Source organism: Gobio gobio (assembly GCF_949357685.1).
Source record: "Gobio gobio genome assembly, chromosome: 18".
In the NCBI taxonomy this organism is placed as follows: domain Eukaryota; kingdom Metazoa; phylum Chordata; class Actinopteri; order Cypriniformes; family Gobionidae; genus Gobio; species Gobio gobio.
In genome coordinates this window covers 11,817,662-11,837,824 of record NC_137111.1, presented here as the reverse complement: position 1 = coordinate 11,837,824, position 20,163 = coordinate 11,817,662, and the positions used below count along the sequence as shown (strand labels likewise).

At 38.1% G+C, this 20,163-nt stretch overlaps 1 protein-coding gene across 1 annotated transcript in view; it reads left to right on the top strand.

The window, feature by feature from the left end:
* The first annotated feature begins 5,936 nt into the window (after positions 1-5,936).
* Positions 5,937-20,163, top strand: part of micu1 (mitochondrial calcium uptake 1) — a 120,799-nt gene continuing 106,572 nt past the window's right edge. The window contains exon 1 of the mRNA XM_079843565.1: positions 5,937-6,130. The gene's annotated coding sequence lies outside the window, so the exon portion shown is untranslated. The remainder of the gene's footprint in view (positions 6,131-20,163) is intronic.

Genomic DNA, 20,163 nt, shown 5'->3' with positions numbered 1-20,163 from the left:
CGCAGAAGGTTGCTGGTATGATCCCAGCGGTCACCACCATTGTGTCCTTGAGCAAGGCACTTTACTCCATGTTGCTCCAGGGGGATTGTCCCTGTAATTGTCACTGTAAGTCGTTTTGGATAAAAGCGTCTGCCAAATGCATAAATGTAAATGTAAATGTAGAATTGGCTACTGGGCGGGGTTTAACCGTAACTGGTTAGTGGGGAAAATGGACATGGAAAATTTTTGATTTATCACTTGACAAGCATTATTAGATTAATGGACCAGTGCTACAGTGTTTAACTTGTATATATAATCTTTGATGTAACTGGATCTTTTGCATGCTAACAGTATATTTATTTAGTATGCTATGGAAACAAAGCCAAGCTTCACACAGACTAAATTATAAACCTACATTTAACTTCGAAAGATCCGGTCTCAAAGACCATCCAAAATAGAATAGTTTGCAGATGGATACTCTATGCAAAAGCCTGCTCAGATCCTGTTTCACGGTTGGTTGATCCAGAGAGGAAATTTGCCAAAGACAGACTATTTTGCAGAGAGAGTCTGTGTGTAATGCAAATGATATATCGAGAAGCTGGGGAGAAATAAGGGAGGGAGAAAAAGAGGAGGGCTGAAGAAGAAGGAATTAGAAGAACTGAGCAAGTTCAAACATGCAGGGAGAAAAACTCTCAAAAATGTGGCCTATTTCTGGTCCCCAGCTTGGGCGTATACTTTTTATATTGAGCCATCTCCAGATGCAGTGAGGCTGTCAGACGTCTTGAAGAGGACATTAAATCGGTCAGATGAATCAAATATCCATCCCCAAACCATCTTAAAGTAGTCAAGCTGGATTTTATAACTTGCTAACTAGCTCCATTGATGGTCTACCAGCTTTACCCAGCTTGACTTTGGCTCCTCTGGCTGGTTGTCCCACTGATCAACCTGTTACGCAGCCTACCCAGTGATACGAAAAGCCTTGTAGCTTTGTAGTTAAACACCATTTAGCTATCTAGTACCATCCGAAACAGGTTTAGCTGGATTTTCCAGCAGGTTGATGGACCTTTTATGACAACACAACATAGACAAATAAACATGGTTTAGTTAGTCTATAGCAGGGGTAGGGAACGTTGATCCTGGAGAGCCACTGCCCTGCACAGTTTAGCTCCCACCCTCCTCAAACACACCTGAACAAGCTAATCAATGTTTTCAGGATTACTAAAGTTACAAGCGGGCGAGTGTTTTATCCAGGGTTAAAGCTAAACTCTGCAGGGCAGTGGCTCTCCAGGATCAACATTCCCTACCCCTGGTCTATACACTCCAAAAAAGAAAGGTTCTATATGGCACCAAAAATGGTTCTTGGCTCGTAATCATAGGGTTGAAGAACAGTGGTTCTTCACCGGTTCTTCACTGGTTCTTTGACTAAGGTGCTCCTCTGAAGAACCGCTGAAGCACCAAAATTGGTGCTATATAGCACTAAAAAAGGTTCCCCTATGATTACGAGCCAAGAACCATTTTTGGTGCCATATAGAACTTTTTTTTTTTTAGAGTAGGCTACAAAATTAATTTCACAATTGTAATACATTTCTGAAATAAATCCCAGGAAATGTATAAGCTATGTCTTTGAAAGTATGAATATGTGTGTGTGCTGGTTTGGCTATACTTGTGAGGGCCACATATGCTCACTTATATAGTAAATTATTATGACAGACTATAACAGACTATAGTGGTTTTCAAACCTATTTCATGCATTCTGACTTATTTACACTGTTATAGAGTTGGATTCAAGAGTTGCTAAACATGGCCAAAATTAAAAAATTTCTATGCCAAATAAACTCTTTTCGAACAGGTTTCGAACAAGTTTCTGAAAGTTTTTTTTTTTGTTTCTCGAGTATGGCCCTGTATGATGTCATAAAGGGCGGAAATGCTTGTATGGGCACTTATCCCAGGTGAGCACACACACACACATCAACCAGAGCGCGAGCAACAGCGCGCCCATCAACGAGGTTCGTTCGGTTACGGAAGCCGACGGCAGCGCTGTCATTTTGCTTTTAGACCACGAAATCAACAATGCCACCAAAGAAGTGTGTTTTTGGTTGTGAGGAAAAGATAGGCTACCTTGTTCAGCTTCACAAATAACCCAGCTTTAAGGGAACAGTACACAGTTTGTTTTTCTGGAGCAGCAACAGAGTTCTGCAAGTGTGTTTGTTTGGTTTGTTCCCGGTCATGAGTCGAAACCGCAGGGGGTCAAATGTCTGTGTTTTGTTGGCAATCGGCGTGTAAGTGCATATAATGTAAACAACATGAACGTATAGTGAATTGAAAGTTATCCAGGGGTAATGCCATGATGTATCGTGTACTTCAGCTCCGCCCACTGCATGCCTCCACAAGTTCGGCTGTTTTCTGAAAGAGTCGGTACAGCGTATCTGTCTTTGATGAATCTGATAAAACTAAAGACTTTGGAGATATGTAGGATGCAATACTATTCTATGTACAAGATTAACATGAGACTGGCAGAAACTGTGTTATGTACCCTTTAAATCTAATGTTTTGCACGTTTCTGTTGTTGTGTTTAGGGGTATATGGTTGGGTTAGGCGATATAATATATCATTAACCTAATATAAAATAAATAAACAGTGTCTATTCACACCAAATGTAAATAGCGTGCCTTGTTGGCAAGTACTATTCGCACTAGCTTCGCCTAACAATACCTGGTTGGGCCAAACAAGATAAAAAAAAAACGCACGTATTTCAACGTCTTCAGTGGCGCAATCAGTAAAGCATACCCGGGTTCGAATCCGCCTATGCAGAGCTCGCTCTTCTCCCTTTTCCCATCACATATCACATTGGAGAGACATTTACTTTGAAAAAAATTTAAATGAAAGTGGAAATAAAGTGCCTAACGAAATGGTTAATAATAATAACAAAAGCATTTATTGGGTAGGGTTAGGGGTAGGTGTAGGGAAGGCTTTTATTGTCCCATTAAGGCGGTATCCATTTAATAATTTTTATACATTTAATAATTTACACTCTATGTTATTATTGCATCATGATGATCTACAACAATACTGAGGTGCAAGTAGTATCTGTCAAAATAAAGTAGAAATTGCATGTAATAGCTATTAACACATATTGCAAAGAACTGCTACTTTTACATGGTGTAAATTGAATATATCTTAGTAAATAGCATCTACAGCTATTTGCACTTAGTGTAAATATCATCTATCACTACGAAAATGTTATTTTCACTTAGTGTAAATAGAATCTAGTTGCTATTAACACTTTGTGTAAGTAGCATCTAGGCCTATCGCTATTTGCACTTAGTGTAAATAGCCTGCTGCCTAAAATAAATGGAAGACTATACCATATGATTACCATATCACATTCGCATAGGCCTACATTGTTGGCACCACAAAGAATACGACATATAGTTTAATACCCAAAAGTGTTTACTAACAATCTTTTAAGCACACCTTTTTTAAAAGTATTGATTCATACATTTATCTACTCCCAAAAACTGACAAATTATAAAGAACACTATTGTGTGTCAATCATCTTATTTACTCTGAATAAAGTCATAAAATGCATCAGTAATTACTCAAGGGTATCGGTAGATAAAAATGGGTTGGACATGTGTATAGTTAAGAAAATAATGCATAATATTGTTCAGCCTTTTACTTTCATTTGCAACCAGTCATTTAAAACTGGTATCTTTCCTAATGAAATGAAAATAGCCAAAGTTCTCCCGCTACACAAAGATGGAGACAAGCATTTGTTTTCTAATTATAGACCTATTTCTTTGCTTTCTCAATTTTCCAAAATATTAGAAAAGTTATTTGTTAAAAGGCTGGATAATTATATAGAATTAAATAATATTTTAACAGAACAACAATTTGGTTTTAGAGCACAGAGGTCTACAACAATGGCAGTTGTTAATTTAGTTGAAAATATTACACAAGCAATGAATAAAAAACAGTACACAGTTGGAATTTTTTTAGATTTACAGAAGGCCTTCGATACAATAGATCACAATATCTTATTACGTAAATTGCAAAAGTATGGTTTCAGGGGGATAGCACATTCTTGGGTTGAAAATTACTTAACAGATAGGTTTCAGTATGTACATATAAATGGTGTAGAGTCTAATTTGCAGCGAATAAGTTGTGGAGTTCCGCAAGGTTCGGTGTTGGGACCTAAGTTATTTTTGCTTTATATTAATGAGATTTGTAAGGTGTCTGATGTATTCAATTATGTCTTGTTTGCTGACGACACCAATGTTTATTGCTCAGGTCAAAATCTGGAAGAGTTAGTAATGGTAGTGGAGAGAGAACTGTGCAAACTAAAGAGCTGGTTCGACTCAAATAAATTATCTCTGAATTTATCTAAAACAAAATTCATGGTATTTGGTAATAAAATGATAGATAATGATATTAAAATTAAAATTGATAATAATATACTAGAAAGAGTTAATTACATTAAGTTCTTAGGAGTGATTATAGATCATAAAATGGCATGGAAATACCATATACAAAATGTTCAAAAGAAAATATCAAAAACAATTGCAATTTTATATAAATTGCAATATATTTTGAACAAAAGTGCATTATATATATTGTACAGTACTCTCATCACTCCATATTTAACATATGGAATAGAAATCTGGGGAAATACATATAAATCTAGAACTACTCCAGTTTTTCTACTACAAAAGAAGGCCATCAGAATAATTACACATTCCCCATTTAATACTCCAACGAATTCCTTGTTTATCCAGTTGAAAACATTAAAATTCTACGACTTGGTAGATTTGTACACTACTAAACTTGTGTATAAGGCAAGACAACAATCCCTCCCTCATTCCTTGCAAGCTATGTTCAGCTTGAGAGATAGTAATTACGATCTTAGAGGGACATATATGTTTGATATACCATATTGTAGAACTAATTTAAGAAGAAACTGCCCATCAAATAAAGGTGTTCAGCTTTGGAATAGTTTCCCTGATGAATTAAAAAAGGTTAATTCATTAATACAGTTTAAAATACTTTATAAAAGATTGGTAATGAAAAGATATACTGAATAGTGATGTTAATAATAGTAGTAGTAATGATGGTAATGATGACAGTGTTGGTAGTGATAATGGTGGTAATAATAATAATTAATAAAATACACATTGAGAAAATCCTATAATTGTCATATTAAATGAGTGTTAATTAGTGCTGCTTGTGTGGAGTTAAGGGTAGGCATAATATAAGCTTTAGCTTCAGCCTACACCTTTGGTCAATAAGAATGTAAACATTATTATTTTGTTTATTTTATTTAATTCTACTTTTTAATTTTATGGGTGCTTGTATATACATAATTGTATGTATGCACCTGTATGTTTCATGTTTTCCTGTGTAAAATGCTTGCAAATGGATTTTGCTTGTTGACCAATAAATAAAAAAATAAATAAAAAAAAAAAATAAAAAAAAAGGGTTAGTCACTCTTCATGGACTACTAGTGATCTGGACCATTATTTTAAAGTGAAAAACCATCTTTTTCACTTTAAAGTGATGGTCCAGATCACTAGTTCCTGCATAGTGACTAGGTAGCCGTTGAGTAACTAGTGATGCATTGTATCAATTTATTCAGAGTAAATAAGATGATTGATTACGTCTCAGACACACAATAATGTTCTTTATAATTTGTCAGGTAGTTAATAATGAGGCTAATCTCATTCAGTAAGCATTGGTTACTTAACAAGGTACTATTTCCTAAATTTGACATTACTCACTGATTTTGTTTCTATAGTTATTAGTAGTAGCTGAAGTGTTAATGTAGGCTACTACTCATTAGTCCTGCATTACTTCCTGCATTAATGACGGACCATTATTCTAAAGTGTTACCTATAACTCTTACACAAAAACACAAACACTTTTTGACCTCGCCCATGAAAACCCGTGTTTACAAACAGAAGGGAGAACCAGCAAAGGAGACGAGAAAAGGAGGAGGCTCTTTTGACGTTTATGTTAGGTTTATGTTTGTGTTCGGCCTCCGTAGACGCGGAACTTCAGCGAAAAGTGAACGTGATTCACGTTAAAGGAGAATCGGAGCTTTCACTGAAAACATCTTGCTTGCAGGACTTTAACCGAAATCGCCTGAATTGTCAGAGTGAGTATATGATTACACCCACCCGATCACTTTAACACCTCTGGCAGAGACAGACAGCCACAGCGGGTAGCGAACATAGTCATAGTCAGTCAGTCAGTCTTGAGATGGGCTGTCTGTACGTAACTGATCGTTTCTGCATGACCATACCACATTTGAAAGGTCCGTAATTACAAATAGTCATGCAGTCGCTAGAGGTTTTACAATATATCAATATCAATGAAACGAAAGCAGTTAAAGCTGCACTCGCTGTGTAAGTTAGCTCATGCTAATGCTCCAGCTGCGTAACGCCTCAGCTCATCCACATGCTCAAGCTCAATATAAACTCTGGCGCATACATTACAAACTCTCTGTATTATAAAGCTCCTATAATGTGTCCATGTTGATGATAGACTAATATTAGGACCCTGTTTATGTTATTCTTTTGAAGCAGTGTCGTCGTTATTTGGCTGGTTTCCCTACATTAAAGGCATTGTTGACAAACGTATTTTTGTTCAGATAGTGCTGACATTTCTGGTATGAAGAATATGCAGTATCTCGTGGTAATACCCTGCTACTTTTTTCTTTTTCTTGTGTTACAGTTACAAAGTTAACGATTTCAGGGGCAAATAAAGGACATTAGATATTTTCTCTGATAAACTTTATAAAACAATGTTAATATTAATGTCGAAAATGATAGTTATGTTTTCCTTTATGGTCATAACCTCCTAAGACCCAGGAACACAAAGTCTTTTGAATGTATTATTTTTCATGATATTACATTGCGTAGACTAGAGCAGTGGTTCCCAACCACGTTCCTGGAGGACCCCCAACAGTGCACATTTTGGATGTGTCCTTTGTCTGACACACCCACATCAGGTCTTGGAGTAGCTACTAATGAGCTGATGACCTGAATCAGGTGTGTTTGATTGAGGAGACATGCAAAATGTGCACTGTTAGGGGTCCTCCAGGAACGTGGTTGGGAACCACTGGACTAGAGCATAAGAAACGAATGGACACTTTTATTTTAATTTTTTTAATAAAAATGATAGGCCTATTTTATTCATGTTATGCTCATGTCCTCATATGTGGACACCGGGACTTAGTTGTTTAAAAAAATAAAATGACATGTATAGGCAAAAACAATGATTCCCCAATCAATTTTCTGGTTGCAGGATTTTTTTTAACCAAACTTTGTTTAAAGATGATTCTCAACTATATTATGAAAGATGTAACGGAATGAATTCATGTACCAGTTTAATGCAATATGTGGGTTAAATGGCCATACATGCATTTCCCATCCCATTCATTGCCATGTATCTATACACTGGATCTAATGTACATATTAATGTGTTCTTGGAGCAACATGTAATGAAAAAAGAAGTGTAATAATGAGAGTAATAATTGGCAACATTTTCATAATAATATCTAATATTTTATAGGAACACTGATATGTAAATTATTTCCCTATTCACTTGTTGTGTCTCCAAAATACCTGATAAACATGCTTTAGGTTTTAATTACAAAATTTAGATTTAAATGATAATTACAAAATATTTCCATAAGAGTGCTAAAATTGATTAATTCAGTCATAAAGACCCAGGAGAAGTTGTTGTCCTGGTAAAACCTCAAAACAAATGGTATCTCTGAAAAGCCCTGAATGTGCTCTTTACAGGACATCTAGACTTAAAATGTGAAATGAAATTCACTAAAATATAATGTCCTTGTACGTGGACAGTGGCTCCCAGGAGGGTAATGTAGCTCAAACTTGGATTCTACAGATACTATATGTTATCCTACCCTGTTATAATGCCGTATATGAATCCTTACATTTGTTCTGGGTTTATAAAAGTATAGATTCTAATTTAGCTTTTAAAGTAATGAAGTGCTTTCCAATATGACGTATTCAGTGAAGAAAACAGGGTATCAAGGTATCAGGGTATTTTACAATCACTGATATCATGCTAATATGCATTATAGAATTTAATAACCATAACGTAAATTATTGATGTACACAAAATGATTGAGATGCAGTAAATGCTTATTAATAATATTTACTCAATTCCAAAAACTTTTGTTTTCTTAAATTGTTTAGGCCTACTATCCATTGACTACTGTTTGTCAGTTGTTAGCACATGCAATAACACCAACATAGCAGCTAATTATTCAGCTTGACTGATTAGTCTATAACCTAGTCTTTTTCAGTCTGTTTTAACTTTATCTAAACTAACTTCTTTAAGCCGGCTTAATCTGGCCTTTGATATAATTGAAGCCCAAAGTTATTTAAATATAATTAATAAAACGTATAGTTGGCAATTCATTGCATTAAAGGGGTCATATGATGCTTTTAATGTTTATCTTTTCCTTCAGTGCAATGTATATGTCAAAGGTGCACTATGTAACTTTTCCGTCCACTAGAGGTCGCCTGTTCAAAACAAAGGCGTAGTTTGATGACGCCACGTTTGAGCGCAGAATCTTGGGACATGTGGTCTTCACCTCACAGCCGGTGGAAAAGAATCTGGATAGGACTCAGAAATCGCAGAAACGCAGAAATCATGTTCATGGATGCGATTATTAACGTTACTGTAGTATGAAGCATGGCAGGACCGAGTGTTGTGGAGCTGAGTAAGGCCGCTGGAGCGATTGTTAATGAAAAGTAGGGATGGGTCGCGATTTTCGAATATTCGATTAGTTATTTAATTATAGAATATCGAATAGTATGTGCGATTATCGTCCAAAAAAAATCCCCATGTTGTCGGTGCTGATGTGGTGCTGACGCGTTCATGTAACCAGAGGCGCTGCCAGTAACGCTCCTAAAGCTGCCAGTCAGCTCTCAGGGTGTTTTATACTGGACACGTTTGCTGCGGTCCGAGTCTGATTGTTCCCTCCGCCTCCGCACGCAGTGTTGGTCTGGTTTCACACTCAACTTGAACCCTGGTGCGTTTGCGTTCATCTTACGTCATCACAAACGTGCACGGGCATGATAGAAAACAGAACGCGGGTCAATATATTGGGCTTTTTTCAATTAATTTGGTGCTATTATGTGCAGCTGAGTAAACGACACTTGGGTTTACCGTATGTGTGTCGCTTGAAGGCGGCTTTGCTGCTTGCAAACAGACTCTTTTGAGGAGACGGTGAATTGCCATTCATTTGCTGCCCTGATTGCACTCTATGCGCGAATACACTGCAGGCTCGCTCTCGCGATCGTTTCTCAGCTAAATCATCAACACTATCATCTCTTACGTGTATGTTATTGAACTAATTACATTGTGATCGGCTAAAACGCATGCGCTGGTTACTTTCTTCCACAACAAGTGCGCACCCGAGTGCTGTTTGCACATTCACGTGAATCACGGCTCAGCTCCGAGAGCAACCGAACTCCGGTTGTGTGTTCTCGGGTTCGGTACCTCAGTGCACACCAAGCTCTGTAGGTAAGCTTTCACATTAGCAATTTTTCATGCTAACCGTGCCCCATTCCGAACTAAAATGCCAAAGTAAAAACGCCCTGAGACAACAGAAGAATAACGTCTCACGCGCACGCTGTAGACTTGTGGCATTTATCAGGTAACTTGGGGCGATGTCACATTACAGTCATATGTTTCAGCATGTTACAATAATATGGCTTGAGTTGATATAGCCTATTCCCTAATGAATTAAACAGTTTGTTATCATACAGATTGAGAGTGTGAATGGTCTCTCTCCCTCTCTCTCTCTCTCTCTCTGTTTATGTGTGTAACCTATACATGCGTGCATGCGGGGGAGGAGTTGCGATTTTCGAATAAAAATCGAATAATTCCCAGCGATCTTCGAATATCATTTTTGCTTGAAATGCCCATCCCTAATGAAAGAGCGGCGGGACTTTTATTATGACACAGTCGCCGCCGGCGTGACTTCCGGTTTTCCGGTCATGAGTATGAGGTAACGCAGCTCTGTTTATCATATTAGATACATCTGAGTGCGTTGAAAATTATGTTATGATGTTACTCTCTGCGTTCGCTCGACAGCTGTTATGACACTTGTTCACACTGCAGTGAGAGTAAAGCGTTTCTGCAAAATAAAACCGGAAACCTAGTGTAACGCAGAAATGACGCAATTGACAGGTGACTCTCTCACACGTCCCGGTTCCTTGGTTAAAATAGCAATTAGTGGTTTTTGGATATTTTACTCAAAACATTTTACATAGTGCACCTTTAAGTGCATATTAATTCTGCAAAGTTACAGAGTCCATAGTCTCCCACAAAGGGATTTATTCTATCGAACGGAGAACAGCTCCAGACCTTGCCTTAAACTGCCTTGATCGAAGTTCAGATATTGCTTCCGCAAACTTCTACGCCACAATGTGGCATATTAGCATAAATTCCCATCCAAAGGCATGCAAAGAAAGGCTATGCTTCGGTAAATTGGAGTGTTTTTGTCATGTTGTGGAGATGCTGTGTGATTTTGTTTGGCCAATCACAACGGGTCTGCTGGCCAATCAGAGAACTCAGGGCTTTTCGAAAGGAGGGCCTTTGTAGAAATCAGAGTGTTTCAGACAGACTGGGAATTATTATTACAGGTGCTGCAATAATACAGTATGTGAAAAATGTTTTTTTAACATTAAAAAAGACAACAACCTATTATGTCCCTTTTTACAAGATGCTGTATAAGTCTCAGGTGTCCCCAGAATGTGTCTGTGAAGTTTCAGCTCAAAAGCCCTCACAGATCATTTATTATACCATGCCCAAAATGCCCCTTTTTGGCTGTAAGCAAAAACGCACGTTTTTATGTGTGTGTATCTTTAAAAGCAAATAAACTGCTGCTCCCCGCCCCCCTTTCCAGAAGAGAACTGCTTGAGCCTTGGATACTTCAGCAGCAATAAACCTGGAGAAACAGTATGGGGCCGTTTCCACAGAATGAGTTTTTGCATTCCACTGCGCTGCTTTTCCATTATTTTAAAGGGGTGATGAATTGAGAAATCAACTTTCCCTTGAGCTTTTGATATATAAAAGGTCATGGTAATATAAGAATATCCTGTAAGTTTCTGAGCTGAAAACTTCCTTGTTAGTCAAAGAAAAGCTTTTATTGACACCAGGCCCAGCAAACGATCGATCTCAGAATGTGCCCGGCTATGACGTGAGAGTGTAGTGAAGCACCGCCTCAACAGAAGAAGAACAACGCCTGATTCTGTAGCCCCGCCCACCGACTTGTGCCACTAACATGACAGCTAAGAGCAGCATAGAGCTAAACAGCATCAAATTTCTAAGCAGTAAACATGCCACATAAGCTTTTCGGATTCCGATTTTTACGCATTCAGATTCCAATAATATGAATGCATGGATGAACTTTATTTTTAATGAATATCCATCTCACGTGGGGAAGACATTGCACGTATGTTAATTTAACCACGGAGTCGTTTGTAAACAAGAGACTGGATTTGCAGACAGGATGAGATTACATGAACGAATGAAGCAACACACTAATGTGGGTAAAAAAAGTTTTTTTTTGTGATAGTATTGCATTGTTACTGATCGTTTGATATCTATGGATTATGTGTACGTGTCTAACAGAACATACCGTAGCACGCTGTCACAGGCTGGAGAATACTTTATTTGTGGTGTTGTTGGTTCATTACTGTCTTGATGTGCGTTGTTAACTCTCTTGACACGACATTTGAAGGGTGCGCGCACGTGCGCACACGGTTGACGGTTATATTCATCGATCAATCGGGCGGGCCAAGTACCGTTAATAAAAAAATATCATTCCAATCGCTCGCGGGTGGATGAGAGATGAATCATTGTGTTTGTTTGATATAGACATTTTGCGAGCCCTGGCTGTGGGCTGGGCGATTCATTCCGGTTGCCGTTTGCCACACGCTGTCACTGACAGGGGGAGCAGAAACTCATTAAATATGCAAATCTTATCCAATCCTAGCCGTGGGCGTTTACTTCCAAGTCTTCAGCCCATCAAAGCTGAGCGTGTCTTGAGAGAGCCTCAAAACCAGGTCAGAAAATAGCCTATTACTTATTCATTATGATGTTTTTGAACGTGAACGCAATAAGTTGACCTCAGACAACAGTATAAAAATAAATAAAAACTGTTCATGACCACTTTAACGCTAGATGGACTTTGCTTGGGGCAATTCACACACAAGTGGAAAAAGTTGGCAATATGTCTTTTTTAAAAGTTAAAGTTCTTTTAACTGGAGCGCTGGGTTTTTATAACGGCGTTTCCTGTGCGAGATGCTGTAAAAGATGCAAGACACAAGCGCAATGGTCAAACATGTCCATCTAGCGAGTTTACGTAGAAAATCAATGGAAAAGTAGGGCAGTGGAATGGGAAAATCTGTTATGTGTTCATTGATACAGCCACCAACAGAACAATTAGGTTGTTTTTCGTGAACCGCGTTACAAGGTTTTGCCGGTGCAGATGTCAGCAAGCCCCTGCATGCCAGGTAACAAGCGCATAGAGACAGAGCGTATTTAGGCCACGCCCACACCGGGGGGGAAACCAATCCAACGCTCTCCATTGACTTTGCATTGCGGGAGGCTGCCTCATTGTCATTTCGGACTCATAACAAAAAACAGAACAATGTCTAAAAGCTGATATGTGACCAGGTGTACAGCAAACAAGCTAAAAAACACAGAAATAAGTTTTTATAAGCTGTCGACCCAAAAAAACGAGCGTTTAAGAAGATAAAAGTGGATAGAGGCAATACGAAGTGAAGCTTCAGCAGGAAGAATGGGTAAATTTTGGGATCCTGACACTCAGTATGCCTCAATATGTCTATGTGTGCAGTAAACATTTTGTCACTGTTAAGTCAAATATCCAAATGTCCGTTTTATATATTATATTTACTGTCGCTGATTATGTTCCCCTCTAGTCTAGTCGCCGTAGTTCTCAGTGTAATATGACCCGCGCGCTCTGTCTCAATGGCCTGAATCCACTTTTTTGTACTTAAACGCTCGTTTTTTGGGTCAACAGCTTATAAAAACATCTGGGATTTTGCTTCTGGGTTTTGTTTAGCTTGTTTGCTGTACACCTTGTCACATATCAGCTTTTATACATTGTTCAGTTTTTTGTTATAAGTCCGAAATGACAAAAAGGCTGCTTCACGCAATGCAAAGTCAATGGAGACGGTTTGATTGTTTTCCCCCCCGGTGGGCGTGGTCTTCAGATTATGACCCGTGTCGCTCTGTCTCTATTCACAACATCGTAAACTACCCAATGCCCCATTGTAAGCCGTGCAGTCCTTCATACCACGCGGGGACAGAGAGGACAGTACTTACCATGGGAATAGGTCGCTTCAGCTGAAAAAAAAAAACAGATCACAGCTTTGCAAACCAAAATTAGCGCTGAGGAAGCACTTTTTCTCCTTGATAGAAGAAAGAACACTATGGAGAAAACATCCTGCCCTAAGGGAGGTTAATATGTGGAGAATACACTTGGAAGTACCGCATGAGGAAAGAAGTCTCTGCGATAGGTCTCCTGGCGTCAAATTGTGTGAGCTAGGATTAACCCGTCGTCGAGAATGCAAATGCCCAATTCCATTAACAGGGCAAGAGCAGCCTTTGCGACTTTCATGAAGACGCGAGGTGACAGGGACAACCCGAATGGTTGTACTGGTACTGGTATGCCTGACCCTCGAAAGTGACCCAAAGAAACGTTTGGTGTCGAGGTCAAATCTAGACATAGAAGTACGCATCCTTAAGGTCTATCGCTGCCAACCAATCCTGTTGGCGAACGCATGTCAGAATGCATTTCTGTGTTAACATCTTGAACGGGAGCTTGTGCAGGACCTGTTTGTAAAGTTGCAGGTGTAACATTGGTCACAACCCTCCACCTTTCTTTGGTATGATAAAGTGAGCGCTGTAGAAACCCAACAGGACTGCAATTCCCACACACTGGACAGTGGTTTCTTTGCCTGCCATTGAGGTAAAGAGAATGCTGCTGAACCTGGGCAGGCGCCTGGCGAACTGAATCGCTTGCCCATGTCTGAATGTCCAGATAAACCAGCTCGATGGGTTGGCAAGTGCTAACCAGGCCTCCAAACTCAGCACGAGTGGTACTAGAGGAACAATAATTGTTATCGTACCTGCGTTGGGCCGGTGAAGCGGAGCTTTGGCCGCCATGTCAGGAAGCCATGTTTCCCAATCCTGTGGTTGTGGGTGTACTGGAACACCTACCTTGCTCCGTAAGCCCCAACTGGGACCGGCCTGTGGCGGTTGAGGAATCTACGTTTCCTCTGAATGTACCACATTGACCTGTGTGTGGCTTTGTGTGAGTCGTGTTTGAATATGAGGAGGCGGTATGTCCATGTCCATCATGTCCAGGCTATGAACTGTGACCCAGAGACTGAGGAAGTTGTTTTTTCTTTTGAAAATTTGGGATGCCCTCGGCGACGAGCAGTTTGGCGGCCTGGTTAGCACTGAATTTGCATTCATTGTGGGTGAGACCCAAACACTTGAGACAGCGATTGTGACCGTCCATGGCTGAAAGATATCAGCCACATCCAGAAACACACAGGTGGACAGGCATCTTTAAAAAGACGCTCTCCGTCTGTGTTTGCTCTTTTAGAGGAAAGCCCAAGGGAACTCTCTTTGCACTTATCCATACACTGCTTGGAAACATACCGCTGAAATGCGGCTTAACACCAGCAACTGGCTTCTGAATGAATGAAATGATCTCATGTAGAGATGATACACGCTTGGCTCCGAAGAACAAATCTGAATGATTGATGCACGCCATCTCCCTTTTTTACACGTATGTCCGGGGGAGTGGCATGCAAATTCCACTCGCCAATTCTCATTGGCCTTTTATCAGAGGTGTTTGGGGCTCCCAAGTGCGACCCCCCCCCCTAGTGTCAGTCATCGACACCCCGTCGAAGTGACTGTCAGATAGGGAACAATTTTGGTCCTCTGTCAAGTTTGTCCTCAACTACCTGTGAAGTTGGCTCTGATGTCTCCAGTTGGTGCAATGCCTGGCAGAACCTTATCTGAGAGGCGTGTGGCTGTTAGATCACTGGTGCATAGAGAGAAGCTGATTCCAGATTGCCACTAGAAATGTGAAACCCTGACTGCTGCAGCCTGTTTTCTGTTGAAGATGGCAGAGAAGCAAGGTTAAAGAGTTCTCTTTGAATAGGACGTTTTGGGAATCTTAAAGTCTCGAGCCCATGGAGGAATTATGCTCAACCAATTGGGCGTACAAGAACTGCGGATTACTTCAACCATTACAAAGAGTTTCCTGTCAGCGGGCTGGTGTGCTTCCAAACCCCTGTACATGTATTTCTTCTGTGTTTTGTAGAATGTTCAGGCTGCTCTTGAAAACATTGAGATCAAATAATTGGCCTTACTAATCGGCCAAATTTCCTTCTGTGAAACAATTTTTTTTTCTCGAAAAATGTGTTTGCGTTTTGTCAGTACAAAGAAAGTTGTACATTGTTTGGACTCCACTGATTTTCAAAATATCTTCTTTTGTGAGTCAGAAAAAAAAATCTATAGGTTTTGGACAAAATGAGGATGAGGAAATGACAGAATTTTCATTTTTGGCTGAACAATCCCTTGCGAAAAAGAATATTGTTTTTGCCTGTAGTGTCTCGCATTAATTCAACTAATTGCATGTATATAAATTTAAACTATAATACATTTTAATTCAATTGTCAATAACATATAATTAAGTGAAAATATTACATTTTAGTTAGCACATAATATATTATTTTGAAGTATATTATTTATATCCGTAATAAGTACTCTTTTCAAAAGTATGATTTAAAAGTTCTTCTTTACAAGGGACTGTTCAGCCAACAATGAAAGTTGTGGTTGGCTTGTAAGTATCACAGTATTACAATTCATAGATTTCACGCGACGTCACACGCTTATAGAAACGCCCACCTGGAGGGCAAAACAAGGCTTTCCTCCATTGCCCGCCAGTCATTTTTACCAGGTGTGTAGTCAGTATTAATGCAGTAAAACAGTGATATTAAAATACCAAATTCAAAATGCACCTTATTGAAAGCAGATGAACACAGAATATTAATGCAACACAACTACTAAGTGTTTTTCCCATTGAAACCCATTATAAAGAAAATGTGTTGCGTTCATATTCTTGGCTCATCTGCTCACCTGTATATAGTATGCATCATCAAAAAGGTGTAAACTGAATTTGATCTTTTAATATCACTGTTTTAGTACATTACGGTGCTTTAAGGGTGGGTTGCACAAAAAAGGATTCTTTAGCCTTTCGTCAGTTCACCCTCCGTCTACTGCTTGATCAGCTCTTTAATTCTAATGGTTTTACTGCATAATTAATCTGTGTTTAAAATGAAGTGGTGCAACAACTCTATTTTAAATAAAACCCATATCAACAAATCCGAGATTAGCGTTAAACTTTGCTTAATTGAATCCTTATTGGTGCAACTCAGCTATAGTGTTTTTCACGTTAAGAGCTTTAAAAACGTCCTGCTGTTTTTAGTGATTGAAATACTGCAGCAGGTGCTGTATATGGATCATAAGTGTCCTAAACGTGGATATTGTTCACACATTTTTGTTTTAAGATGGAAATTTGACAGGCTTGTGAACTATGAATATTGTGCTTATCGCCCTAACAGCCCTATCAGCAAGCGATTTCTGAGAAACACTATTTTAAATCAATCCAAACAAACGCACTTCATTGCTCTGACCCCAAAATGCACCAACATGCAATGCAAGAGTGGATGTCTCTTTATCATAACTGAAGCAAAATGATGCTTCTATGACACTCAAAACTGTCCTGTTACTATAGCTAACATTACAACAACAGCATATCTTGGCTCTGTGATACATAGCAAAAATTCAAAAAACGAAATTCACTTTAAAGAAAGGATTTCTACAAAACAAAACTCCAAAATAATTTCTGACAAACTTTGATATTAAATAAAATAAAATAAAAATAACATTAGGCTATAATATTATTTATATATATACATATATATAAATATAAATATATAAATGTGTATGTATGTAATGTTTAAAGGATTAGTTCACTTAAAAATGAAAATTTCCTTATATTTTACTCACCCCCATTTCATCAAAGATGTTGATGTCTTTCTTTCTTCAGTCGAAAAGACATTACGTTTTTTGAGGAAAACATTCCAGGATTTTTCTTCACATAATGATTTTCATTTGCAACCAAAATGTTCGATGTCCAAATCAATGCAATTTCAAAGCGCTTTGAAGGGCTTCAGAGACTCTGCACAATCCCAAACGAGGAATAGGGTCTTATCTAACGAAACGATTGGTCATTTTCCAAAAAAAAAAAAAAATATATATACTTTTTAACCTAAATTGCTCATCTTGCGCTGATCTGCAGCCACCAGTGATTGCGCAAATACATCGAAAACGTCACACTAGACGTAGGCAGAAGTACCGCCCCCGTATTTACAAAACGCACATGCGAAGACTAATACAAAACGCCCTTTAACAAAAAAAAGGTAAAACAACAAGTTCGAACGATTTTGAAATTGAAGATGGAGTGTTTTTGGGTAAAGAGTGTTTTTATTTGTCCTCGCACCTTTGGTTTGGGCGCGTACTTTCGCCTACGTCTAGTTTGACGTCTCAACGTGATTGAGCAAAAGAGCAGCGCAAGATCAGCAATTAAGGTTAAAAAGTATATCAATTTGTAATAAAAAAAAAATGGCCAATGGTTTCGCTAGATAAGACCATATTTCTCGTCTGGGATCGTGCAGAGTCTCTGAAGCCCTTCAAAGCGCTTTTTCAAACTGCATTGATTTGGATCTTCAACATTTTGGTTGCAATTGAAAACCATTATGTGAAGAGAAATCATGGAATGTTTTCCTCAAACTTATTTTCTTTTTGACTGAAGAAAGAAAGACATAAACATCTTGGATGAGATGGAGGTGAGTAAATGATCAGGAAATTTTCATTTTAAAGTGAACTCATCCTAGATCAAATTGTAACACTCCTAATGCACACGTTTTATTTTTCATTATTCTATATAGTTTTACTTTTATAACTTTCAGTTTTTGTCATTTTTAGTTGTAGTTAATTATAACCTAATGTATTTTTTTTAATCAGCCTTGTAAAAAAATAGAACCTCTGCATGAGTGCATTCTGTTTATTGCTTAGTGCTTAATACATTAAAAGAGGCTGTACGGCTCCAAATACCTCAGCGGGACTAAATGCGTCTAGGCGGAACAAACTGTAATTTGCATTATTAACATGCATATCACTAGAATAGTTTATGTTTATTAGTACTTCTAAAGCACATATGAATGCCTTATTCTGCAGGACCATATTTATTCTACATTCCTTAATCCTACCCAATATCTAAACTTAACAACCTTACTAACTAATAAGCAGTAGGCCATTGGTAGGTATTAAGCCAACAATAACTGCAACATGTAGGGGTTTGCAGTACAGATGTTGTATTATTTACAACATGATGTAGGATTTCAAAACGCATATGAATGTAGCTCGAAACCGACTGTTCACACTTGCCAAATCTGCGCATAAATCGGATTTGGACTGACAGCCTGAAAAAGGCTATATATACATTTTTACATACTGTAGTTAAATACCACAAAGTTTGATTATTTTACAGTGAATTACTGTCCAAAATACAACCTAGCTTACAAGTTTGAAGCTGTTTTGGAAATACAGAGCAACTGTAATGGAGCCGGCTAAGAAGCAAGAATCAAATGTTCTGTTTCACAGAATGCCACTTGTGGTTAATTCAGCTTTCTGAAAAGAATGCTGATGTTCTGTTGTTACTCATTATATTTTAAAGTGTAAAGGCTTTAAAATGAGATCCTCTGCATATAACTTTCTCTGATGTGTGGATAAACTTGAAACCTTATGACATGTCATTAAGTATTTGCATAATATGCCATTTTTATTGTCTTAAACTGCTGCTATTTGACTGACTTGTATTATCACATTTACCACTCAATTGAATCTCCGCGAACTGTGAAGGTTAATGTTAAAGAAAGCTTTGGTAATCTGTCTAAATGAGGCACTTGGCATAGCATCTCATATATTATCATACACAATTTGCCAGTTTCTCCTTCATCAGAATTTTTCATTGGGTTGCGAATGAAACTTAGGTTGTATTTATCCATGATGTACTTGCTAGTTTGATTGGACACAACTATTTGTTAGACTTGAGTCATCAATATTTTTGGTCAGTTTTCCCGAAAGAGAAATCTTGTCAATTTTAAACGCCTTTATCGGAGTATAAAATAGTTAAAAAATAAAATAATATCAAATGTTTTTCAAGGTAAAAAGTAATTTTTTTAAAATAATAAATTATTATTTTTAGGGGTGCACAATTTTGGCCAATAACTGATCATTCTTTATATTTGTAAGCCGATAACCGATATATTGGCCGATAAATCTAAATCCAAATGGTTACATCATTTTTTAGAGCCTGATTACGAAAACAAAAGTCTCACCATTAAAAGCCATGTCCCAAGCACACAATTATGATGTTCTCATTATAATTTTATGTAGCCTTGCACTGCACATATTGCAACCTTATTTTCCTTTTTGAAGCGATTCCAATCATATTTCAAGCAATTCAAAACCATTATGGTGCACATCTGAAGTGTCTCCGCTGAAGGAAATAATCCATTATTTATCTGCTTTAATATGTCAACCAACTTTTCTTATTGGGCCGATAACATTAACATTAAAGGGATAGTTCACCCAAAAATGAAAATTAGCCCATGATTTACTCACCCTCAAGTCATCCGAGGTGTATATATGACATTCTTCTTTCAGACGAATAAAATCTGAATTATGTTAAAAATGTTCTGGCTAATCCAAGCATTATAATAGCAGTAATAGTTGCTCTGTTTTTGAAGTCCATAAAATGCATCTGTCTGTCAAATAACATGCTCCACGCGGCTCCGGGGTGTTAATAAAGGCCTTCTGAAGAGAATCGATGCGTTTGTGTGAGAAAAATAGCCATACTTAAAAATGTATTTAATTTTTTTCTATGGCTCTGCATCAGCTTTCCCCGCTCCATCACTTCCGGCGAATAAGGTCAAAATACATGCAAAATACCGGCGCGATCATAGATGTATA